General features: G+C 40.2%; 1 long non-coding RNA gene across 1 annotated transcript in view; it reads left to right on the top strand.

Moving 5' to 3' along the window:
- Nucleotides 1–26,972, top strand: part of LOC149092162 (uncharacterized) — a 122,920-nt gene that overhangs the window by 14,600 nt on the left and 81,348 nt on the right. The gene's annotated exons all lie outside the window — the stretch shown is intronic.

Here is a 26,972-nt window from a genome sequence, read left to right as displayed (position 1 = left end):
TCATGAGACACTTGACGAGCGTTAGTTCTTGTATTCCGTTATATGTGTTGTTTGTTGTTGTTGTTTTTTTTTTTTTTCACTGTGAATAGCATTATTTGTGTTGTTCTCGACTTTTAGGTTTGCATCAATTTTCTCATATCAACTAGGGGACATACTTTTATTTCAGCTTAACTTTTAGTTAATTGGGTTTTCTGTAGAATTTCATAAATGAACCCACTTCGAGTGCAGCTCTCATCCTTTTGAGATGATGCTAGAAAAATGAGTTAGCTAAGATGTAGCTATTTAAGTTAAGGCCAAGTTAGGTATATTATTTGCCTGTGTCCATTGGAAAGTATGCTGCTTCTAATTAATTATGAATGAGCGGCTTCCATTTCGCCTTTTTGCGAGCATTTTTCTGGGAATTCCTTATAATCGAATTACGCTTGCGACCGCAGCAGCGTCTGCAGGAGACAACTGCTGGCAGCGATGCTACAGACACTGCTAAGCCGCTTACAGTTAACTGACGAAAGAAATTTGGCTAAGTGTGTGTGTGTGGGTGTGGGTGAGAGTGTGAGTGAGTCTGTGGGTTTCGAGTGTGTGACATCTGCCCTTGGTATTCGCGAAGCAGCATTTCGCTCCCTTTTATACATGCATATATGTATGTGTGCTCGCTCGGTTGTGGAGACGGTGCCAGGGGCTGATAGAACCATATGAAGTGGCTGGGCTTTAGACCAAAATCCTCTTAATGCGCGCATAAAAAATGGCAACGCCGACGAATGTGGAGCGAGCGCCAAGCAAATGTAAAATTATCGTACATTCATTGTTATTGTTTTTTCGCTGGGCTGTTTTTCCGTATTTTTATAACTGAGCTGGAGCCAGCGACGAGTGGCATCAGCAGCGGCTTTGGCTCGAGTAAGCCAACTCAAACACGCAGCTAAACACACGAAATCAAACTTGAAGAATTACGATGATTTGCCTCAACGTAAGCGACACACAACAACGGCACGAGAAAAAAAAATAAAAATAAAAGAAAAAATCGAGAAAAAAAACCCAAAAAGTGCGTCAACGAAAATTTTGCAGCACACGCAATGCATGAAAATGGAAAAACCGGGAATGGCAAGGAAATAGGTCCTTTTTAATGCCAGCCAGTCACATTTTATTTTATTTTACTTTATTTTTATGTGATGCGCCGAAATAAAATAAAAAATAAACTTAGCTTGTCTAGGCGTGAAATGCTTGACTGCGAATACCCTATATAAATGCTTTACGAACAGAGAAAAATCTATAGCCGTAACATAAAGGTAAAGGACATATAGAAGGTACAATTATCATGGAATCATTTCTCTGAAAATTCTTAGAAAATGAGAGAAAAATACAAAGGTTAGGTATTTTAATATAGAGAATCATATTGTATATATACTACTACTTTATATACTATTTAGTCACATATGCCTTCAACGGAACTTCTTTACGGGGTATTCAAATCAAACCTCGAAATTCAAGCGCATTTTTCTCTTATTTTATTTGAATATTTCTCTTTTCCTTTCGTTTTTTTTTTTTTTTTCCTATTTTAACTTGTCTTTTTGCCTCGCAGTAGCTTTGGTTTGTATTGGCTACACTAAATCACTTTAAAAATTAGCATAATCCGGTGGGTAAATAAAAATAAGTAACGCTCGGTGGCGTGCCGAATTTAGATGCGAATGGGCTATAAGCTCGAGCGCCCATTCCTTGTCAATCGAAATGGGAATCGCAGAAGCAGCGAACGACTTGCAGTGGGAAGACAATTCCGAGAATCACTGAGATAGAGAGATGTGATCAGTAGTAAGATAGAGCAGCTCTAAATTATATTGTATATTATAAATTATATATTATATTATTCAGGCCTGGCTGAAACCCAATTTATTATTCCTTTCATATAGTGGAGATATGGGCTTGGATTAATTGATTTTCTTCATTCCCTCTGTTTGTCCTCACTTGTTTTTCGCAGTTTGTTTTTCTGTTTGTCGAGCGCCTTTTCCGTTCCTTTGTATCCAGCCCCGCGTATGCTGATTTTATTTAGGTTTTTCTTGCGTCTTTTATGGCGCGGAAAACCCTTTCGCTTGAATTTGTTAAGCTCGAGTTATGCAAATTGCGCCGTGGAGCGACAGTGAAAAGCGTATTGATCAATTAGGCAGAAGTTGTTTATGTACGCAGAGGACTTGCACGGCATGAGCATGAATTCCTTTCAGGCTCTTGCCATTCTCAAGTATTTATTTAAAATGCTTCCTTTTCCCTCCTCGCCCTTCTTAAAGACTTAACCAGAAAGTGTCATAAATTCTAGTCGGGGCAGGGCGAGCGCTAGAAAGCAATTATCGAGATAGATGAGTGCACACAGAAATAGAGCAGAGGTCCAGGCTTTGCTATTTACAGATAACATCATAAATGCTCGTAACGTGTGCTTTGCTGTCTGCTCTCGGATTACATTTTGAATGAAGGGGGGGGAGGGGAGGAGCGAGCAGCTTCAGCTCATGTGCTGATTGATGATAACTTGCCGACAACCTATGTAAATAATACAGAAACTATAAGCCGAAACAATGATTTCTGCATGAAAATGCAAGGCAAACGCACACAGACGAGCAGCATTCATGCATTGATGTAGAAGCTGCAGCAGAAGCTGGCGGGAAGCTGTGTCTCGACTCTGACAGGCTTAGGGGTCAGATGCCCCGAATGGCATGAGAAACAATTGAAACCATTTAACATTCTCTTGAAACGTTCAAAGCCAACCTTTTTTATTTTGCCATTCATATTTTTCAATTCCTAATAAACAGAGAGCTCTCAGAAATTGTTTTTCCTTTAGCATACAGACTTTTTATATTATTATTTAAAGTCGACACAATGCAGTGCAGAGGACGAGCGGTGAGCATACACGTTAATGCCTTTCAAAATTGCTTTTCCTAAGCGATGCATTCAGGTCAAGTCTTTCATCTTCCCTGCCAGCGTCAAAGCTGTTTCAAGTTAACTTGCCATAGTTTAATATGCATAGATATAAGTTTACATATTCTGTATCATAGAAGGCATGAAAGAGACAAATAGGGTAGTGAGCGAGAGGGGAGGATAGAGAGAGATCAAGAATGAAAGCAGGGAGAGCGTGAAAGAAAGAGACACGGCAAGATAGTTAGGGAAGGAGAAAGAGGAAAAGAGAGAGAGAAAGAAATCCAGAGAGAGTGAAAGTGCCAGACAGCTAGAAAGAGACAGAGCTAGAGAGAGAGAGAAAGAGAACAAGAATTAAAAAGAGCGAAGCAAGAGAAGAAGTAGATCAAGGGAAATAGAATGAGAGCGAGAGTGAATATTTTCTATGCATCAATATGAATGCATATGTATGCATATAGATTCGAATCTAGGATATTCTATCAGTCACGCATCCTGCTCGATCCCTTGGTAACAGATTTTGCCACTGTCTCGGGCAAATGTAACACTTTCTCATTTTTTACTTGAAACCATATTTAATTGTAATGCAGATTTCATTTAATTTCAATTTCTTGCCTTTGCTTTGGCCGCATCGAGCTACAGTTTTGCACGTACCCGACCAAGCCCACACAGAAGAAGAAACTCAATTAAAATTGAATAAATTTCCATGCTGTTGGGAATAATTACGAATTTCAATTTATTTGCCCCCGGATGCAAAAAGCAAAAGCAACGCCCAGTAACAACAACAACAACAGCAAGAAGCCAGCAAGCCAGCAATCGGAGCAGCAGCAGCTCCTCAGCAGAGGAAACTTTTTGTGCCAAACCAACTGACGCAGGTTTACTCTGCCACCGGAACAGACGGTTGCTACAACTCACAAAAACAAGCAGTGACAAACCGAATGCCGAATATCTCAAGGATATCCAGACTCAGCCACCAGCGACTCACTAATTCACCCACTGACCAACCGACTCGAAGGTCTCCGAGCTCTGTCCATATGCAAATTTGTCTGCTGCGGCTTGCCGAGCGAATCATTTGCGAATCTTCGGTATATTAATAAATTAAGCATAAATCAAGTAGTTTTTATGTATTTTAATAAAGAATTATTTCGTTACGGAATACGTTAAACTTGAAGTGAATGGAGAGAGCAAATTGGAATATCTGTAGGAATATTTATCAATATTAAACCGAAATCTGTGGCTAAGATAATAATAATTGTGTCTTTGTTATAGGCAGGTTGTTAAGTTTGAGTTCCTCTCACGATTTTACTCATTGAAAAACTCATTAAATTAAATATTCCCAAGGCCTCTCGCGATATCAGATATAATATTAACAGCCAAAGAGATATTCGATCAGCATGCTTTCAAGTTGAAAAAGAGAGAAAAAAATAGTTTTTATACAGTATCTGGCCTGTGCACAAATATTACATTTGCGTAATTACGCGGGAAAACATTCGAAATTGAATAACATTTATTATATTAACGATTGTGCATGTGCGACTACTTTTTGCAGCCAGGCGGAGCAATTAATAATTGAACTGCGCTGCGGGGCGGCGAATGGCTCTGTCATCAATCAATCTCGACGAGCGCGAGTCAGAAAAACTGAAAACAGCATTAATTTCGTGCATTCAGCCAGGGCGGCATTCGAAATATGATTACCGGAATGCGGCAGATGCATTTGGACAGCGAAAAATGTATTCTGCGTAGTGAACAAAATCTCCAAAAAGGGCTGGCTATTGCGGCCGCAGCCAAGAGTCAAAAGACAGAATTGTTGCTAAAACATAAATAGAATCCAAAGGACTCAAGGAATGTGTGCCAGAGTGACAAATGGGAAGACAAAGAAACGTAGCGTGGCAAAACTCTCTGGAAGGACCAGCTAGAGAGTGGAGAGTAGCAGCCGCAGTGGCCACAGACGCAGCGACCAGCATCGAGCAGGGACAACAGCATAACAATAAAACCCAAATGTTGCGACAATTCAGGTTGTTGCATGGCAGCAGTCAGAGCGGCAGAGCCATGGCTTCACCAAAAACAAGCTAAAGACCAACAAAAAGGCCAAAACAAGCTGAAGAAGCGCCAGCAGGACGCGGTGCGGTGTGCTGCGGCTCAAGTGCGAGGTGCTAGGTGCGAGGTGCGAGACGAAACTGAAAGGAAGCCAAGCGGGAAGCACGTTTTGCATAATGATGAATGAGGACGACGCGTCGTCGTCGACGTCCTCTGTGATGTGTGCTCTACGCTCGTTGGAGTCGCATTCCTTCTGCACTTTGCGCTGAGCCCCAGCCCCTCGCTCGCCCACAGCTGTGTTGATTTGTTTATGCACTCGCAGTTGCAGCGCAACGGTGGCACACAGCAGAAACAAGAAAAACGCAAAAGAAGAAGAAGAGCAAGAAAAAATGATAGCACACTTTTGAGCGCAGCAACTTGACAGGCTAACGGCATCGCCCCGTGTCGCAATTGGAAACAAATTATGCTCAAAGCGCAGCCCAACTGTCAAAGTGCCAGATGGGGTGTTCTACGCTTATGGCTGAGCACACCCTTGGGTCTCGACAAGTTTCGCTTCTTTCATGTGATATCTCCATTACGTATGTGAGGAGATTGTAAAACACTGAAAGAGCGAGAGAGAGACAGAGAGACAGAGAGAGACTCTGCTAATTGAGACTAGCGAATTCAAGTTCATAGATAAAAGCCCAGCTAATTGAGAGCAGTTTAGAGTTACTCAATTATGTAGAATAAGAGATAGTTGAAGTGGTTAGCACAGATTGCTCAAGTTCCATTTATAGTTCTCGTCTGCTTAGCAAATCAAAACGTCATCTCTCGTTCTTTCAAGTGTTGCCTTAAAGGTGCTTCAGCTGCGGATGAGAAAAAAGTATGCCATAAATATGCGTCTAATTGGAGGACAGCTGGAGGGAAAAAGCCATGCGAAACGCAAGCTGGCTTAGCCGCAGCAGGATGCGGGATCTCTTTTTCAGCCCATTGCAGCCCATCAATGGCCATCGAAGCGCTGTGCGCAGTTTTAACGACTGGTGAACGTTCGCCCACTTCGCTGCCAGCGAGCAGCTAATATGCAAATGTCCTGCAGCTTTTGCTTTAGCTCTCCCCCACTCCTCCACTCTCTCTCCCTCTCTCTCTCTCTCTCTGTCTCCGGCTCGCCATCAGCTTGGCCGCCATTGCATTGCATCCATAGCTTTTGTTTTGCTTCCGCTTTGCCATGTTTTCTACCCATGTCGTTTTCTTTTTTACTCCTTCGGCAATGTCGGGCTTATTATGCATTGCACATTTTACATTTTTACTTAAAGGCAAGACGTGGCAGGGGCAACGGCCACAGCGCCAAAGAAAAAGAAAGAAACTAACCATAAAGAAAAAGAAGAAAAAAAAATGCCATCGTGGCGCACTGCAAAAATCGTAATGAAATTTTTATTATACGACAAAGTAAAATATTTTTATCAGCATTTCTCGCTTGTTGCTTTTGAGTCACGCAAAAATTCTTTGGTTAGCCTGGCAAAGGCCGTCGGGTCAGGTCTTGTGGCTGGAATTCGTGCTGAGTTTTGGAGCAGCTATTGCTGGGGCTGCCGGCGACATTAGGTTCGGGTCAATTGCCGGCTTGAAATCTTGTAAAAACTGTCAAGACAATGAAAACATAGCAAAACTTTATCTTTCTGCATTCGACTTTGGATCCTAGCCGCGCTCGCCTAGCCTGCTAGCTTTATATTTATTTAAGCAAATTTTGGCTAAAACTAAACAGCGCCCGCACGAGTCCAATCCGTCTGAAAGCCCGTCCACAAATTGCAACGCAGAAGTTTTTACACTGCACTTTGACTTTGGCCCCAGCCCAGCTCTGGCTCTGGCCGGGTGTCAACTTGCACGGGCCGTGGTCAGGAAAGTTTCCCGTGCCCTCAGCAAATATTTGGACTGCGTAATTTGCAATGCGGCGCTCTAAGTAAAGAGCTGAGGGCAGCTCAGAGTATTCAAATTGCTGAGCTTATTTAAAGCCGACAGCTACAAAGTAATGCAAAACTATCATTATTTTCGAGAGATGATTGAGTTTCGTACTCCAAATGCGTGCTGGAGTTACTTAAGCCCTTACTATAGAGCACAACACTCAAATAGGTTTGTGTAATGGCAGCCGAGGCCTCAAATTAATCAATTTACTTTTACAGCTGAAAAGTAATCTATTTTCATATGACTAAAGTTGCAGTCGAAACTAGAAAAAGTCCATTGAATTAACTGTGTCTCAGGTTTGCTATCAGATGATGGGAATTTAGGATTCACTTCGATTCCAACTGCAGAATTCGTAGCTGCAGCTCGTATTCCGCCTGAATGCAGTGCGACCAGCTGGATGCCAGCGAACGAAACAATTGACACGAGTCACGAACTGTTGCTCAGTTGCTGTCAGGGCGCAGCCATTGTGCGCCAAATCCAATGCAGAGACGTGCCGAGTATCGCAGTGCTCGCTCCCACACGAAAATCAGATAGAAAGACATAATTTGGGGTGAAGCCCCAAGCAAATGTTGCCCCAACGCTTAACCCTCTTGCTCTTAAAGCTGCAAATATTATGGAGATTTGCGTATTTATTATCAAAGTATACAAGTTAAATAAATACCGAGAGATAATTGAATTATTAGAGACTCGAAAATGGCTGACAAAGAGATTATTATCACTTATTCATATATTAAAGAGATTTTCATATATTTGGTTAATTGACTTCTTAAAGACTGAAGGAAAGGAATGACTACAGCAATATTAGTAGAGGAAGTTTCTTGATTTACCGACTCACCATGATTCAAAATAGATAAAGAACAACCTTATGCCGAAAAGGCAAGAGAATATATTAGTTTATGACATATGTTTCTTCCATATTGCACTGTGGCCAAGGGCCACTACTATCTGTAATGGATTGTATTCAAGTTAGACATATTCCAAAGACATAGCAGGCTGGGGCTAAGGCCTGTCCTAACAAATCGACAGACTTTGCAAATGTCGAGCAGCTCCTCGAGTTGACAGACGGAGCTAAGGCACTCGGATATAGGCGGAGGGGAGCAGACAGCTTCATTGGTTGATGAAGTGCTCGGCATGGATTGGTAACTCGTACACATCCCAGGGCCTGGAGCTTTGCTCCAGTTGTAGCTACGTCACAACAAATCAGTTTTACATTTGCATACATTGCATTTCGTTGTGGGCCCGGGGTTTTTCGGGCTGCTGTCCCACAGTCTGACAGTCGAAGTGCAGTCGAGCTGTCTGGCTGTCGAGCTCTGTGTGTGTGGATCGGCCTAAGCAGCAGTTGGCGTTATGCTAACTGAGTTGGCTGCAAAAGAAAGAGATAGACGCCGGGATATGATTTATGTGAAAGCCAGGCCCGAATCGGGCGCCCCTCGGCATAAACTTTTGCTGACTGTTGTCAGCTGGCAAACAATGGCAAAGCCACAACAAGGCCAGACAAGAATGGTGCGGCTCAAGCGACGTACTACAATATAAACTACCTGCTCCGTCACAGCAGCACCCGCCACCCCTGGGTGGTGCCAGGGGCTGGCAGTGGCTGCTGCAGAGGCTGGGCGACTTGCGCGCGTGCAAAAGAGGCAGCATGAAATGAGCATGGGGCAAACTTTATGCATAAATATTTGCATGCAGAGAGTGGGAACTGCCAACTGTTTGGCTCCAATTTGCCGCTGCAGCCAACCAAGTTAGCCACGTTTGCCGTAGGCAACGCCGTGTCATGCTTAAAATATTCAGCGCATTTGCAGGATTCGATGCTTGACCAAAAATTTGTGGGCTTCTCTTGGTTGCCTTTCACTGTGAATGAGACGGCGACGGTGACTGTGACTGTGACTGTGACAGTGGCTGTGACTCCAACTGCGACTGCGACTATGGCTCTCAGAATGCGCACATTCCCCCCACATTACAATTCAAAATTTCGAAATGTCAACGAGCTGGGAATTTTCTTGTGCGCGTGGCCGTAATGGATTCAAGTCCGCTTGGCTGTGCTTTTAATAATGCGCAATCATTTGTCAGGGGCAAGTGCAACTCGGTGCTGTAATTTACACTTTGCATATATCAGCTGCATGGCACTTGGGCCAAAAATCAAGTTGAGTAACGCATATGCCGCCCTCTGCGGCAGTGCTAGGCGATATATTTCACTTGTAAATTGCCAAATTGCCAAATAGCTAAATGTCTGAACGTCTTTGCCCCTTGGCTGTTGCACATACACACACACGGGATTTACGACTCGAACTCACATAAACTGGCATGAATTTTGCATCTCTGAGCACCCAAAGCGATTTAGAAGTTATGCAAATCGATTTCTGCAATTGTTTATTCCATTTAAATTTATTTACATATAAAACTTGGCAGGCGCTTAAAGACAGCTCTCAAATTGAATATAATCTGCCCTGACATGAATTTCAAGCCTCGCTGATTAATTAAATCTAATCACAGGATATTCAATATATTTTTTCCAGCTTTATTGGTAATCTTTGGCTTTTCTCTAACTGAAAGCTTAAGGCAAGGTTGAAAAATATTAGAATGCCCTAAGCTAATCAAAGCTATGATCAATCGAAATTAAATTCCAAATATATATTGTATTTAAAATTAATAAATTAGAATAAATTCTAATTGGAATGCCATTTGCGGTGACAGTTCAGCATGTCCTGAACACTTTAAACATAATGATTTGCTCTGTGGTTGTTGTACTTAATTTGACTGACTGATTTGATGGGTTTTCAACGAAAATTATGTTGACATCCCCAACAATAAACCGTGTTTATGGACGTTTTATGGACCACAGAACGGCGAGCGACCAAAACAAAGCTCTTGCACCGCAAGAACATAATTCTGACACACCACAAACACATGCATACGGCAACGAGACTCACACACATACACACGCACATAATGACAGCATCCAACATAATTTTTACATCCGCCCGGCGCCATTTCCACGCTTACTATGCTCATTTTCGAGGTCCTGGCTGGCCAGTCCTTGCTGCCATCAGCAGGAGTTGTTGCCTTACTTCCGGGCATTAAAAATCTGCTGCGGCAGTCAATAAAAAGAGAGAGAAAAAAAATATTAATATTCAGCGTTAAACTGAACATTATATTTTTTTATTAAAAAATAAAATGTTTAATAATATTAAAAAATATGAATATTCAAAACTAAAATATCGTATAATAAAAATGATATACATTAACAATAAATGTAATTTCATAAAAAAATTGAATTTAAAACATTTTCAATTAAACAATGAAATGAATATGCCAAGGACTTAATACCTGAAAACAAATATGAAATAGTATAATATAAAATAAATAAATAAATATGCACGCAGCTGTAAATATAATGTTAACAGTGGGGTAATATAATACAGAAAATATGTTGATAAAAAAAGGACAAAAAAACAAAATTTGTACAAAATTAATTTCCAAAGTTTTCTTTTAGTTTCATGTGGATATCATTTAAAAAGAATTGTTTTAAGCTTTTCTTTAAGTAACTGTGAAAAGCATAGCATTAAAATATATGAAAACATAGAATCGATGGCAAATCGCCCTCAAAGAAGTAAATAAATACATTTTCCTTTTCACATAAAAGACAATAATATGACAACAACAATAATCAAAGCTATTTTCATTTAAAGCTATTTCAAGTTGAAATAACTAACTAACAGGCTGATAGGCTGTTAATATATTCCTTTGGGCAAGCAAGCAAGGAAACAGAAAGATTTGTTTGCCTTTCCGTCTAACAGGTTTACATACATATATGCAGGCACTGCAAAGACTGAATAGAAGAGTCCTGTCTACTAACAGATGTAGTACATGTACTACATTCCCGTTATTCTCTAGGACCTAGGTAACTCTGTTGTGTGCTTAATCATCGGCACTGAAAGCATAGAAATTCTGTTGCCATTTGCTGTGAGGGCAATGGGAGGACAGGAATTGCTTGAAAGGACAAATTTTTAATTTGTGACTGGAGCCGGCAGCGTCCGCCCCCCACACATCGGCTGAGGTCGATCGAGGAGGGAAAATGTTCAAAAGAAATAAATAAAATTTTCTTCTGCTCCTTTGTTTACGATGTTCTTTTGTAACTTTCATGTCGCTTGTCTCGCCCGTCGCCGCTGGACTTTCGGCAGTAAATTCACTGAACGTGTGTCCGAAAAGGTCCTTAAACTGAACTCTTTAATTGGCGCATGACTCATAAAAAGTCTGATTGAGCCACGTCAATTAAAGAAGTCAATCAGAGCAACTCATTGCCAAGCGCTTGTTAACTCCGTTGCTATTCATCCCGGTTCGTTCTGTTGATTATGTTTTGAGAGTGCTCCTAAATGGATTATCTATAACATGGTCACGTTTCTCGTTTTAGAGCCAAGCATGTAAACATAACTGGTTGATCAAGACTCTAGTGCTACGAACTCTATTAAACAAAATAATTATTTCTATATTTAAGAAATATTTTTTTACAGAATAAATTCTATTTTGAATTAATCAGTTGTTTATTGCTTTATAGAATAAATTTTATAATTTATTAATTAAATCAGAAAATCAGAAATTATTGCCCAAGCTTAGGCAATTTTATATAGTATGTCACATAAAAATAAATTTAATATAGTCTTTTTTTTTTTATCAGTTTGGTGCAAGTAAAAAGTAATTTAGATTGAAGTCAATTCAGCGGCATATGCAAATGGAACAATCGCCCAATCTGAGCAGTGGAACTCAATTCGAGTGTCTGGCAATCATAAAACTGTATAATGATAATCAAAAGTGCACATTTTAGTATTTTTTATTGTAAATTAAAACAATAAACATTGAAAAAACTTGCCGCACTCGCAGCCAGAACATAGTTATTCCCCTCTCTTTGCACTTTGATGACGCTGCTCCTGCTGCTGCCTCTGCTGTTGCCCTTTATCAATGGGCCATCTATTTTCATTGTTATGTGGCCGGCGCACGCACAAGTCCCACTGTACAACAGTCAATAAGTGTTGAAGGGCTCGGCGGGGCAATCCTGTCAGAGTCACTTCCAGGGCAGCCAAAGGGTGTACCTCCACTCAGAGAAAGGAAATAGGGAGTGAGAGAGAGAGAGAGATAGAGTGAGTGAGGGCATGGAGAAAGAGAAAGAGAAACGTGAGTGGGACTGTGAAACATATCAAGTTGTTTTACGTTTGACAAATTTAATTTGATTTTGTGTGAAGTTTATTGGCAAAACGTTTTGCGAATGCTTCGAGGAGGCAAGGATTGGGACCTGGCTAAAAAGAAAAGATGGTCTCGTAGACTAAGACAAGGCGCTTAAGTGTATAACTGAACGATGTGGAAATTGCGTTCTTTTTGGTATGTAATTTAATATTTGCTCACACGAGTGCAGGTAGACACACACACATACTCACACATATTGATATACTTATACATATGGAATAGAAAGCACTCTCGTTAAATTTAATTTGCGTTTCACATTTCAAACTTCCACTTTATTCAAATCAAATTAATTTTAATTCAAAATGCGATAGATGTATGTATATGTGGGCATAGGTTCTGCAGCTAACCCAACTCTCAGATGATTAAACTAATTGTAATAAACTCTTAAATGCATTTATTGAACCAATTGCAGCTCGGACAAGATATTATATTCGTCGCATATCCATTCCAGAATTCTACACGATAATTAAATTTTACTGACACGACTCTTTGAGCTGCTGAACTACACTGCGATTACTAACTATTTCAATGATTTCACTTATTAACATGCAATTCGCATAATGTGCCATCCATGCGACGACAAGCTGAGAGTGCATTAGAGGAAAGTACTTGATTATTATAATGGAATTAGCTACACTCTTCCGCTTCCTTACTTCCAAGTGAGAGTAAATGCAATGAGCATGACTATTCACATATGAGAAGAGTATCAGGTAGTCAGCACTCAGCTCGAGTGTCTACAACAATGTTTCATCTCAGTTTCACCTTGGTGAAATCAGAATATGCACAGACATGCCGACTGGCAGTGTATGAGTGTAATCCGAGTCTCGTGTCTGTGCGTGACAGTATTTCAAAAGCAGACAACTTTCCGATTGTGTTTATGGATGCACTGGCAAAAGGCATTTTGTGGTTGTTGTGGTGCAGCCGCAGGAAATGCTTTTACTATCCGGCCGTACTGGCCCTCTCACCGGACTCGGACAGCCGCTGCTGACCACAGCATTGAGTGTCTTAAAGATGAAAATTAACCGACGCATGCAGTGGCAACGGCAGCCAACGTGCACGAGTTGAGCCTGGGGGGGCGTGGCACATTAACTTCGCATAATTTGCATGCCAGCATAGCATCTGCGGTTGAAAATTCATTTTTGCTGGCATATGTGAACGAGCCTGAAATATGTCGAGAATTTTCCCACTCAACGTTTCCTAATGAGTTTTACGCAATGGGAGAGTGCGATGTAGTAGTTGGCTCATTGTGTGGCCGGGCTGTGGCTTGTGACTTTCAGCACAAAAAGAACAACAACAGCATACAGGGCAAACCAAAAGAAATATAAAAGTTTTCAACTTTCACTTCAACTTGAGAGTTTTAGTGGCATCCTGCATATCAGGTTCTCTGACAGTTGCGATTCGTTTCGTTTTCGTAGCGTTGATTAGTTTCCACATGAGTGTCTCACTGTTTTCGCAGTGTTGCGCCTGAGTAACTGAGGGCTGTGTGGTTAACTTATTATGAGTGAGGATATTGGCCAGGGAATACGAAAGTCTCGCTTAGCCATGCATGATTAAATATGTGTGTTGCCTCTCAAACTTTAATGGGAATAGCTTAAAAAGTTTCCATCATGGCTGTAGCTGGAGGTGGCAAATAAAGCCACATAGATTTCACCACTAGATGAACTGAACTCTGAAAGGGCCTTTTATGCGAGGGTGGATCACACATTACTCAGCCACGCTTAAGATGTCGCTCGAGAATTGAGTTTATCACTTGTTTTATTATCACTGCTGGCAATTTATAAACATTTTAAGATGCTCGCAAATTAGCTAACTTCTGCGTGCATCCCAATGAGATCTAAATTTGGAAACTGGCTACATAGTTGAGCCAACTTTAAGATTGCTCTGTCGAGGCCGTGAATAAACTCGAATATATGTGTGTCAGCAGCTACCCAGCATTTGTATGTAGATATATTTAGTTGCTTAATAATTATATTATATGTCAGAGTCAAATATACTGTGCACTCGCTCACTCTGAATTCCTTCGTAATGCCGTCAGTAGGCAGGATAGGCACACAGTAGATTAAAGCATTATGGTAATTGGAAACTCTATTCTATTCAAAATAGTCAATGATTAATATGATCAGCTCAGCAGGTATTTAATTATACTTCATGCTTAAGCATTGTTTAATAAATCAACATAGGTTGCCCAGTTCAGTTTATGGCTCAATGTGCCTATGCAGAGACATAGCTGACGCCTGCATGATAACAATATGCGATTAATAGATAACTGCAGCTGGGTATTCAACTTAGTTCGAGTATAATATTGGATACCTTAATGGAACTACCACTGCTTCAAGTAAAATGTCAATAAAATTTGATTATTAGGTCGGAGGTAAATGTCAACATGTTCTGCTGCCTAAGAAAAACACCTAAAATTTCTAGAAATTCACGCATTGATCTAACTAGAAGCAGTCTCTGTTGTTGCATCAACTAGTAAATGATTCTGCACTACAATATTTTAAATCCCAGTGCAGTGCAGCTTTCAGCCTGGGCTTTCACTTGCCTTAACTGACTTCCATATAATATATATGCACAAGGTAATCAACAAGTTAATCAAGTGAATCAAATAGAAATAACTTGGGAATTTAAAGAAAGGCTAAGCTCTGTACTTAGACTTATATTAAGCTGCAGCCTGCAGCCCACTGACTTTTAAGAGCTAGGCCAATTTGAAATAATTTTAATTATTTTTTCTCACCAGCTTTGAAAAGGAAAACCACTTCGTGTAATTAATTCAGATATCAAAGGAAAGTTTTGGACCTGGGCGAAGTTCAGTGGCCTCGATTGCAATGCTGTTCAAGTATTTATTCAGACTTTTTGGCTAACAGCACACGAAGATGACATGGAAAGTGTTTACTCGCCTGCCATCTCCTGAGCATTGACACGCCTAACACTGTCGATTGCTAAGTGGACGTGGCCTTCAGCCCACAGTCCACCTGCTGCTGCCTCGTCTGTCTGTCTTGCTATCCGTCTGCCCGTCTAACCCAAAGAGCCGAGTGGCAGCTGTCTATCGGCACAGTGGAGAGCTTTGCTTAAAGGCTTCAAAAATCGTTTAAGGCACGGCAAATCTGTGGCAAGCATGAGCAGAGATAAAGCTTAGACAATGGCTGTTTGGTCAAAGGTCAAATGCTAAAATATGCAAACATCGATGCGACTGTGTTCGCTTATCAAGTGCAATCGAACAATGCCAGAATACGTATACGCAGCGTTGGCTGAGTCAATGCCGAAACAACAAATCGACACAGCTAGGCCCAGCGGAGAGGGAGAGCATTTTAAATTCAATTCGATTCAAGTGCTTGACTCTAGATAGCTCGAGAGTGGGCCAGGTGCGCCAGGTGAGTGCATGTGCGTGTGTGTTTGTGTTTGTGCTTGTGTGTGCCTGTGTAGGTGTAGGTCATGTATACGCGCACGGTTCGAATAATATGCGGCAATTATAATTTCTAATTCTGACGTTTGTGGCACGAGAGCGTGGGCTAAGCCATGAGAAGAGAGCGAGCGAGCTGAAAGCTCTCTTAGCCTCTTAGCCTCGCTTTTGCTCTCTTCAGTTCGACAGTTTCGAACTTCCAGCGTGGGTTTTTGAGAGCTTTCGCAGTGGTCCTGTCGATTCCATGCTCTCTTTCACAGATTGAGCTCGCTCGTTCTCTCACTCTCACTCTCACTCTCTCTCTCGTCCACTCGTAAACTGTGGCAGCAGACGGGCATGCTGTTTGGCATTTCAACCTTTTGGCAGGCGCCAAAAAGTATGCTAGGAATTAGTGAAGGTCACTAATTGATTAATTCACCTGCCTACGTAAACAAATTACGCATACGCACATTACACTGGCCAACAAGAGGCAAGAAACACAGAGGACATCTGAATTTCAGCAGCACTTCTACAATTGATAATTACTTGATTAAGCGAGTGAGACAAAACTCGGATGTAACCCAAGCCCAGATGACCCTCTATACAAATACAGTCACGCATCCTCACGCGCCCGTCCCCTGCCACCAAAACCCCATAAATGGCAAACTTTTCGTAAAGGATTTAGCCAAAAAACTTTTTTTGGTGCATGCATATGCGAGCTGTGTCTGTGTTAGTGTCGGAGCCTGCTGTTTAATTTATACATTCACAGCAAAAACTATACCCCACGCACACACACACACGCACACAATCAAATATATTATTGCACCGGCAAAAGGATTAAAAATTTTCGTGCCTTTTTGTCATGGTTTATAGAAAACCAACTCGCGCGGAAAGGCAATAGTGTGTGTGTGGGCGTGGCTGTGGCTGTGGTCGTGCCAGTCCTATGGCAGTTTTCACGCATTGCCGACTTTTACAGTTATGTTGGTCATGCCCAGCAATAAAAACAGCAGCAACAACAACAAAGCCACTCATAATGGCCGAACTAACAATTTACCAAAAACAGGATCAGCTAGCAGAGTCTGAAATACGAGCCAGATTGCAATGGAATTTAAGCAAACAAAACAAAAAGTTAAACGATTTATTGTGCTTGAAGCATCCTTAAGCGACAAATTAAGAATTAGTGGCAATGCTTAAAGTTATGAGAGAAGGGTTTTCCATTATTCATTTAAGGTTCTTCTTCCGCTGATACCGCAAAGAGGGCCAAGATGTACTTTTTTATTTTAAATACTTAATTTTATGACAAATTGGATTATTATATGATATCTGTAGGTAGTTATAGCGTATCATAGATGGCAAATTCGAAGACAAGGAAGTCTCCTCCAACTGCATTCATTGCTAACAACTTTTCAGCTCACATCCCGCATTCGCTTGAATAAATTTGATTGCTTGAACTATTTGGTGTTTATGGCTCGTAAAAGTATATTAAAATCACACATAAGCCGACTCGAGATGAGCTTACACCGAAGCTTGGCAGCATTTCTTTTATAATGGCCTTCTCGGCATCCGAACATGACTAATCATAATTAATTATTTATTTTAGTTGCCTGCCGTAATGGTTGCTCATTTGCGAGTCGCGAGACCGTTGAAGGGGGAGGGGGCGGCTGGCGGCTGCCACATTTGATGCATGTCCCTCATTAGAGCCGTGAAAGTAAAGTTTGCCTTGGGAAATGGCGTGACGCAGGTCGCGGGCGGCTGTCCCGGCTCTGAGCAAACCTGACAACGGTCGGAGCAAAATATTTGCGGAAGTTAAAAATTAATTTCAAGTGCAATCGAGCCGGCTGCAGATGTGACTGCGCCGCTGCCCGAAAATCTCGCACAATAAACATAAAAAACGTGACAGTGGGCGGGGCCAGCCATTGGCATGAATAAAATGAAACTTAAGTAGGCATGCCAGCAGAAGCGTAAGCAGTCCGAGCAGCCCGCCCAGCATATACCTATATACGTAAGCAGGACACAGCTGCGACAGTTGGCCAAGACATACGGCGAGCAGCGGTAGAGGGGGACAGGGGGGGGGGGGGGCAGCGGGACAGCGAGAACGCAATAATTATTCGAGCAATAAATATTTATTTATAATTTTGTTTATACAGGATATTGAATTTTTTAATTTCGTTACGCATTTCGTATTCCTTTTGTTTGTTACCATGCTGAAAAGGGTATATGCACTACCCGTATGAGTTGCTACACTTATATGGCAGAGTATATAGGCATATATATATAAATAAATATCTGTGAGTTCTTGCTTAACGTGAATTTTATTCCCCACTAATAATCAATTCATAAATAAATCCCCGTTCAATTGTCGAGCATTACGCAGTCAGTTGCAGCCGTTCGCAGCTGTCTTCCTTGTTTGCTTTGCAGGCTGATGTCGTTTCTTCGACAACATATATAAATGCCATAAAAATATATATATTTGTATTGATTTTAAGTGAACCAAAAGGCTCTCACAGTAGGCCGCCAGCTCGAATAAGTGATTCCAGCGACTGAGAGCCGACTGTGGGATACTAATTGATACTACAGTGAGTCTTTGTTATATATGATAATTTTAAAAAAGAAACTTCCGTCAATAATTATAAATATTTTTGCAAAATATTTTTCTATGCAAAAATTGATTTTCTCTTTAGGGAATCGCAAAATTATCTCAAATTCTTTGCTTACATATATACCTCTTGTCTTGTTAGCTTACAGGATATACTTACTTACAGGATATGCTTAAAAGCCTTTTTTCATTTCGTATTATCGTATATATTGTATTTATATATGTAGGTGTAAGTGCGTCTGTCCAACGCGTGGGCACCACGAAATTTTAATTTCAAGTAATATTTACATCCCCAAAATGGCCATGGACTCGCCGAGGGCTTTATTTCTGTTCCGGCTTTGCTTTTACTTTTACCAGCATATTGTTGTTGTCGCTACCAGCGAATAGCTGGGGACGAGAAAACCAAGTTTATTTATATAAAATGTATTCACGGCAGTGAGAACATCAAGATGTTTCACATTAAAAATATTACATCATGAACTGAGCAACTGAAAACTGTCCAATCAATAGTTGCTTAACCTTTCTTCACTCTCCAATTCAAGTCTCTCTGAAATTGATAAATGTTTCTGTAATATCATAGTACAGATATACATACATATATAACTCGACTCTAAAACGTAATGTTAGCTCCCTCCCTAAGCGCGGCGTTGGTCTCAATCCAACTGTCAATCGATTGGGGTATTGCAACACCTTCGGTTGCATCTTCATCTCAAATGTGATTGCTGCAACGACTGCAACGACTGCAGCCCTAAAGGAGTGGGGCACAATGTGTGGAGGGCTGCGGTTCGAGGTTCTGCAAATATTTTGCTTCAATTTGAAACAAAGTGGAATGGCATGAGCTCATCCGCTGGGTTTTCTATGCTGCATTCAAGCCATCTCAGTGTGCATGCGTGTGGCACACATTCTGCACTGAGCTTGTGGCGGGGCTGCCTTTATTATTATTATGTATTACTCTTTATGTATCAGCTTCAATTAATGTCAGCGTGTGCGCGTAACGATTTTCCTGTCATTCATGCCAGTCAAACATGACGGGGCCACGGTGCGACAGATATACAAATAAACAGACAGACACACGCCAAGCGAGAGAGAGAGACGAAATGTCGGACGGCGTGCATATATTAAAGCATTGAGTAAGGCAACTGGATAGGAGCGCGGCGGGAGGCAAGCGGTGGGGTGGAGCGGGGCGGTGCGGGGGTAACTCTGCCTGGGAGGCAAGCGGCACAACGGCAGCGTGTCAGTGCCGTCATGCGTTCATTCATTCGTCATTCGTTTGCTTTTATTTGGCACAGCATTTTCCACTGTTTCCGTTTCATTTTTGTCTTCTTTTCGCTCTCTTTTTGGTAACCCAGCAAACAAACACACACACACACACACCCACACACGCACACACACACACTTACACTAAGAGCGTATTGAAGTGTGTGGCAAAGAAATCAAAAGAATCCTGATGAGACGCGCATGAATGTTTTTCTAACCGTATGCCGAGAGATTTTTGTATTGCTCCTTTGCAATTCGTGCTGCTTTTGAGCAGATATTTAAAGATAAATTTCGATTGACACAGAAATCTTGCTGAAATTTCAATAATTAACTCAATTATTGCTTGTGACAAGCAGTCAAAGCCATCATCAAACATAAACTCAAACAGTCAATGGGAGACTCGATGCAGATGGGCTGAGAGGCGATGTGGGAGCCAGATGCATAGCCTGGTCAACGGAGCTGAGGACTTTTGTTTGTTTGCATAATGTGGCAGCACTTAATTAATCTCTTAAAAGCTGGGTCGAGGGGAGTGGGGCTTCTGGTTCGCTGCTGTCAAGCGATTTCAGGTTGGGCCCGCTTAAACTTTAAAGCCAGCGCGAATGACAAATTTAATTAATGAATTATTTGTCACCGAAATCTTTTGACGAATTGCCAACCGCACGTGTGGGTTACCTAAGCTGGCGGGGGGGTAGGCGGGCGGCTCTGTTTATACTTCAGCTAAAAAACAAACAAATTTTAATTAAAAACTGTAGCAACAACAAAGCAAAACAACAAAAGAACAACTGAAATTTCTCCCATGGCTGCGGGCGAGGCGTCAATTGAAGTGCTTTCCGGAGGAGCATGGGATGGATAAGCAGCCAAGCATGCTGTGTGTGTATATAAGCATACACACAGCTATATATATGCACAGCTATACATATATATATGTATTATATGTATGTATGCATATGGAATGCCAATAAAAATCAATGTCGAGTTGAGGACTGCAAATTAACAAGTCATTGTGGCCACATTTGTGCTGTCAAAATATAATAAAAAACGTCACAAGGACTGAGATTTATTGACACTTCTAATTGTCAGCAATATAAATTCCGTGGACTCAATTATGCTAAAAGCTCGAGCAGCCAATAAAAACCACTCAGCTCCGCAGGGGTGCCGGCCTCCTGTGGGCGTCTAAATTAATGTGGGAGTGGAGCAAAAAATAGGGAAAGCAAATGAAACCGCCAAAGACTTATGGCTTACAAAAACTGATGGCAGTGCACAAACTGCCAATTAAGGCTATTCAGTTAACAGCAGCGCCGTTCGACGTCCAACGTCCGACATCCGAGTTGCCTTTAAAGATTTCACGCTGCGTATGAGTAATGTCCGCAAATCGGATTTTCTTCGGTGGTAATTTTTATTGTCTTGCTGCTGCTGTGTGCAGGCACTTAAAACTTAATGAAATATTTACAGTGGTAATGGAATGCGCACTCTACCAATACACTTCTCCTGCCCCTAGCTCACTCACTGGACTCTGAAATTATGAGCAGATCGCTACAAATCTTGACAATCATTGGCATCGCTTGCCTAAACGCCGTGCGTCATTCGGCATTTGAGTGACACAAAGCAATGGAAGCATTGCCGGGCGCTGTTATTGAAATGTTTTTATTTTTATATTTTGCATTAAGTGCTTGCTTTGGGTGCGCACAGCTTTCAGTTTATGGCGTCTTCAATTGAAAATCCAGATGACCTAAGCCACGATTTGTTCGCATGTTTCACAAGTCTTTTGAACAAGTTTTTTTTTTTCTGATAAAAATAAAACATCAAATCTTGCCTACTGTAAATTATTAAAGAGAAAGATGGATAAGGAATGTATTTATTTATTTTGTTTTATATTTTACGTGCAGCATTGCTGAATATAGAATGAAATGCAAGTCAAATAAAATGTGTTGTTGGCAGCTACGCGCCAGAAGCAGAATTAATTTCAAATACTGCACATGCTAACGAAAGAAAATGCTTTCTTTATTGTTAGATAAATCAAAATTATTATACGTGCATAATAATAATGTAGATATGTATGTATGTATATATTTGTTAAAAATTACCCCAATTCTCTAGTTTACATTCTCCAGTTAGATTTTACAAGCTTAAGACTTCTTATTGCATTAACTACTAAATAGTAAACACTAAACTTCAAGTTGTTTTCCTATGATATCAGATCTAGTAAGCTTAAATGTATAAAATATGAGAAGATGCCCAACAAGTATATACTCAAAAATTATCATTCAGCTGCTTCCCATAGTAGTTGTTAATAATAACTCAGCATTTCTATACTTTAGATTTCATATTTCAAATATTTAAAGGTATTTTAAAATCTTTAGAAAAGTTTCGAATTTTATTCATTACCATAACACACGGAAATGCGTTAAATAATTTAATATTTGTAATAAATATCTTCAAGCTGGAAATAACAATTTGTAATTTCAGCCCCTCAAGCGGAGCTTTACACAGCTTCAATTTTAATTATCGCCCGCTCTGCTCTTGAATTTATTTTATGCTCAAATGTTATACTTTAATACCAATATTTGCTCAATTATGATTATCAAATATTCAGTCGAAAAAAATAAGCTACAACATGTACATAAATACAGATGCATTACCAAACACAACATTTTAATTAAAATGAGCAGAACTTTGACCTCTCGAAATCAGCAAAATAATAAATAATTGCGCGTTGGATACATTTTCACATGTTTTAAAACAAAATTTAGTTTAATTTTTGGACTGGCTCATGGAACACAACACAAAATGCTGATTTATCAGCTGTGAAGTGGGTATATCGGCTGCACTGTGCCGAGTGGTGCTCACAGAACTACACAGATTTACAGGTGGAGTCATGAAACATTGAAGTTGAAATCAAATTTCAATTTATCTGCAGAGATGTCCTCTGTCAGATTCAAATCACATTTTACCTCAAATAAATATTGATAGTTGCTGATATATGTTTTTAATTCATATTTGAAATGGAAGCAGCTTCAAATGTTTAATTTTTCGATTAGAGCATTTTGTGCATGTTGGTTTATAATTAGTTGAAATCAACCAGCAGACATGCAATTTCAACTTGAACAACAGCAACGAGCGCCGCGCATTGAATGTAAAACTACTTACAACAGGCAGCGAAATAACATTTGCAACATTTTGTGTAGCTTTTTAATGAATTTATTGTGTAAATTGCGACGCGTTTACATGTCTAACAAAATGTGCGTGTGTGTAGGTGTGTGTGTGTGTGTGTGTGTGTGTCTAAGTGCAGTGCGTGTAAAATAAGGTATTTGCTAACGCCCAAACAATGTTTTGCCAAGCAAGCGCAACACCCACAAATGTTCTTTAAATTTATAATTACATTTGAAATTGCTCTCAGCTATGATATGCGTCTGTGTGTGTGTGTGTGGGCGTCTGTGTGTGTGTGGGTGTCTACAAAATGGCAAGAAGGAAATGTTGAAATGTTTTTTCACAACAACCACAAACCCAGCCAGCAGTGATTGTAATATCCACAGATGTCACTTAATCTGTCCCTTATTTAATTGCACAATATTTACAAATGCTTTGACATGTACGTATAGATTTTTGAATAACTGTAAGAGAAAAGAAGAAATTTATTGAAGAAAATATACAATATATTCATATTTGTATTGATTTTCATATAAAATAAGAAACTTTGTTCATATTACAAGCTTTTTCAATAATTGAGAAATTGTTTCTTCTATCCATTTTATGTAGAAAACAAAGAGACATTACACAAAGCATTTCTTATAACAATTATGGGCTTATTGTGTTTAGCGCATTTGAGCTGAAGACTTCAAACTTCAGCTGAAACACTAAGCATTGGGCCCTAGTAAATAACTGTTTAATTATTATTAAATATTGAAATAGCTCTTGAGTAGATTTATTTTGTATTGGGCATAAATAGATATTGAATGGAAAGTTCAAGTATTTACAGACGACACCAACACTGTACTCATTTCATCTATTGTAAACGACTATGCAAATAACTAAATATCGAAATTATTTACACAGTTACAGTTACATGTGAGGGAAGATTGATGATAATTGTCTTAGGCCGGGCTCATTATGCGATGAGGCCACAATGCCATGACGGCATTCACAGTTCAGATGTTTATGGCTCTGCTGATTGCAATAACCGTAATTCAATCAATGTCGCACTCCAGCACGACTGACCACACACACGTACGCACACACACACATACACACACACTTTGAATTGTTTCATTCAGCACGACTCGCTCATGCGATTGATTTTCTTGTTCTTGTGTCGCAGATAAAATGTTTTAAATGATAATCATTTTCCGTTAAGCCGATACACATATGTATGTATATGTTGAGTATCTGTAATAATTATGTTAACTTTATCCGATTGACGTTTTTAATTATTTTTATTTATTTTCATTAAATGTTGTGCTTGCTGTTAAACGAGGAAACAGCCTCGCTCTATATCGAGAGGAGGCTGGATGTCTGGACGTGTCAGCTTGTTCAACATCCAAGACTTAAAATAATAATATGGCCGCAATATGCATTTAATAACCTGCAAAGCTGCGCATCTAAAATTGCGAGCCTGGCCACACTGGATCTCGCCGCAGGCAGTAATTTCAGATTTTAATTAAATTCTTTTCTTCTTTGGCCCGGTACAGTGTGCAGCACGAGCATGAGCTGCTCCACTGCTCCAGTGCTCGAAGCAGGCGGCCAACCCAAATAACTACGGGTACAAACGCTTCTTGCTAGCGCCCACCTACTTTTCCATATAAAAAAATATTTGTAATGCCGTAACGCAAAAATAACATACAAAATTCCACACAATTGTGAGCCTCACGTTTTTTTTTCCTGCTCTGACAGTTTGGACACACACCTTACACAAGTTGATTTAAAATATGGAAGCACCATTTAATTTTTATTTATTTTTTACTTGTTGTCGTTGTCACTTAAGAGAGTTGAGTATACGTATATATAAATATAGTTAACTGGATTATGTTGGAAAAATGTATCATGATTTATGTATGAAATTTGTTTTTAAAGCTAAAAATATATCGAAGACAATAAAATGAAACATTATATATTTCCATAAAAAAGCAGGCGGGCTCAAATTCATCTAACATGGGTCAATTCATTAGTCTTTCAATGCAAAATGTAATAGGTTTATCATATGTACTAGAAAAAATGGCACTAATTGGGCCCAACACACTTTTGGATCTACTACGTGAGACTCACATTGGTTGGCATTTTCGATTCATTTGAATTTTTAACTTATAAGAGCATTTGATAATAATACAAATAATTTTGTGGAAATTTTATTTATATATAAACTCAATTTAATTACATTTTTTTAATTTTGTATTTTATATTTTTTAATTTATAATAAAACAATTAATTTAATTGAATTAAATTTTTTAAACATTTATTTTATATAGCCGTAAATTAATAAATAATTAAATACATTTTTTTAATCATATATCAATGCAATTGTACAGCTAAAATAAAAATGGTAATTAATTAAATTCAATTTTATTTTTATTTTATTACTTACCGCAATTTATTTACAGTCAAATTTATATTAAATATAAAGGCACATCATTTAATTTAATTTAATTTTTTATTTAAATATTTACTTTATATATCAACACAATCTTATAGCAGTTAAATTAATAATGAACATAAATCTAAAAGCTTTCTTATATATGTACATCATTTGAAGCACATGATAAATCTATATATACTTCGATTCGCCATTCAGACTCGCCATAAGTCACGACTCGCTGGCACACCTATTTGGCTAAGTGAAAGGTAGCAGTCGCTCTAATGCCACTTTCTCGAGGACTTGCGCAGATTTTGCACAGATTATGCGAATACAGCTTGAGCTGAGGGAGGACCGCGGGCGACATTTGACGCGGGGCGAAACAAATAAATAAGCGCTGACAGAAGGACAGTAGGGCTGAAGGGCGGTAGGGCGGAAGGCGGCAGGGAGGTGGATGCATACTGGCAAGGACATCGTCGTATATCAGTGCATTCGCATTCGCGCTCGCATTCGCAATCGCAATCGGCTTTGCCTTTAGATTTATAGACAGACCCATGCAGCAGTCGCTGGCCAAGTGTTGACTGCTTATACTACATCCATGCATGCATACATACATACACACATACATACAAATATTTATATGTATAAAAACACTTTAGCAAGCGGTAAGTCGTGCAGCGACTGCTGTAGTATCAGCCATTTAAGGGGATTTGCGTGCCAGCCGGCGACAGTTGCCGCTAGCGGCAATGCTCTGCTGCAGCCGGCTCAAGCAGCCTCAAGCCGTGTCAATACAATCTCGCAATGGTTCAATAGTTGAGAAAATGTTTGCCTAACCGCGCGCACACAATGCGCATCGGACATGGTCATGTGTGGAGCGGTGCCACATGCACGCACCACTGCGCACATGGCATGCAGCACGGCCTGCACCTCCCACAGGAACCGCAACAAATGGCCCCAGCACACAATGCCACTGTGCCAGGCTACGCAGACTTGAGCTCCAAGTGGCCAACTGAGCAATCAAAACGGCCACAGACAGCTACTACTGCTGTGGTGCATCGCACCCGCATATCTATTCAATTTAATTATTTTCTTAATTAGTTAGAAGATATGAAGTAGAGAAAGGGAATATTAATCAAATATTCTTAAACCGAAAAAGTAAGCTATAGTTCAGCTACTGGACCTCAATATAGGATATACTTTAGTACGGCATACCCTTAATTTATGTTTACAGTGTAGGCACTGTTATTTTTGAGCGACGCAAATACTTGTTATTAAATATTAAATATCGTATTTTCGGGCTTGTTGTCATTATTCCAAACATGTGCACAATTTGTAATTGAAAATTCAGGCATTTTGGTATTAAAAGCGAACGGTTTAAGGCACGGTTGGCATTAGTTACAGCCACGAGCGGTTATCGAGCATCGAGTCTAGAACAAAGGCAAGGAGAGAGAAGGAGAGAGAGAGTGAACAGGGTAACGGCAGCCATAATGCAAATTCTGAGCATACAACATGATAAATTGATACATAAATTATAATAAACACGCATGTGTGCTAGGCAAGCACACACACACACACACGCACACACACAGAAATAAATGCATATACATGTAGCGGACTGTACTGGGAACCGCACAGCATTGCCTAAAAATTTACATGAAAAACTAATTTTGCTTGAGGCCGGCACTGGGATTGACTAAATGACTAAATGACCAACTGATGCAGCAGCTGCTGCTGTAGAAGCCGATGATGGAATGGCACTGTTCAGCAGGGCTGCAAAAGAACACACGCATACACACACACACACATTGAGTTCACACGTTGCACATTGCATAATCTGAGCGATCAACATAATCAACAAAATTCATGAATCGCAGCAGAAGGGGCAGGAGGGAGCAGGAGTGGGCGCCGCAGACTGCCGACCATGACTGTAGCGATTAGTTACACATGCTGTCAGAGAACCGCAGCAGCTTTCCCAGTCAAGCCGGCCAGGCGAGTGTCTGCCCAAAATGCAAATGCATAATTAAAATAATTCACAGACATGCGGACGGAGGCAATGAACATGCGACTGCATCGGCCAGCAAATG

Source organism: Drosophila navojoa, chromosome 2 (genome assembly GCF_054131105.1).
Source record: "Drosophila navojoa isolate 15081-1374.11 chromosome 2, UAZ_NAV_1.0, whole genome shotgun sequence".
Lineage (NCBI taxonomy): Eukaryota > Metazoa > Arthropoda > Insecta > Diptera > Drosophilidae > Drosophila > Drosophila navojoa.
This window is presented reverse-complemented; position numbering and strand designations above follow the sequence as displayed.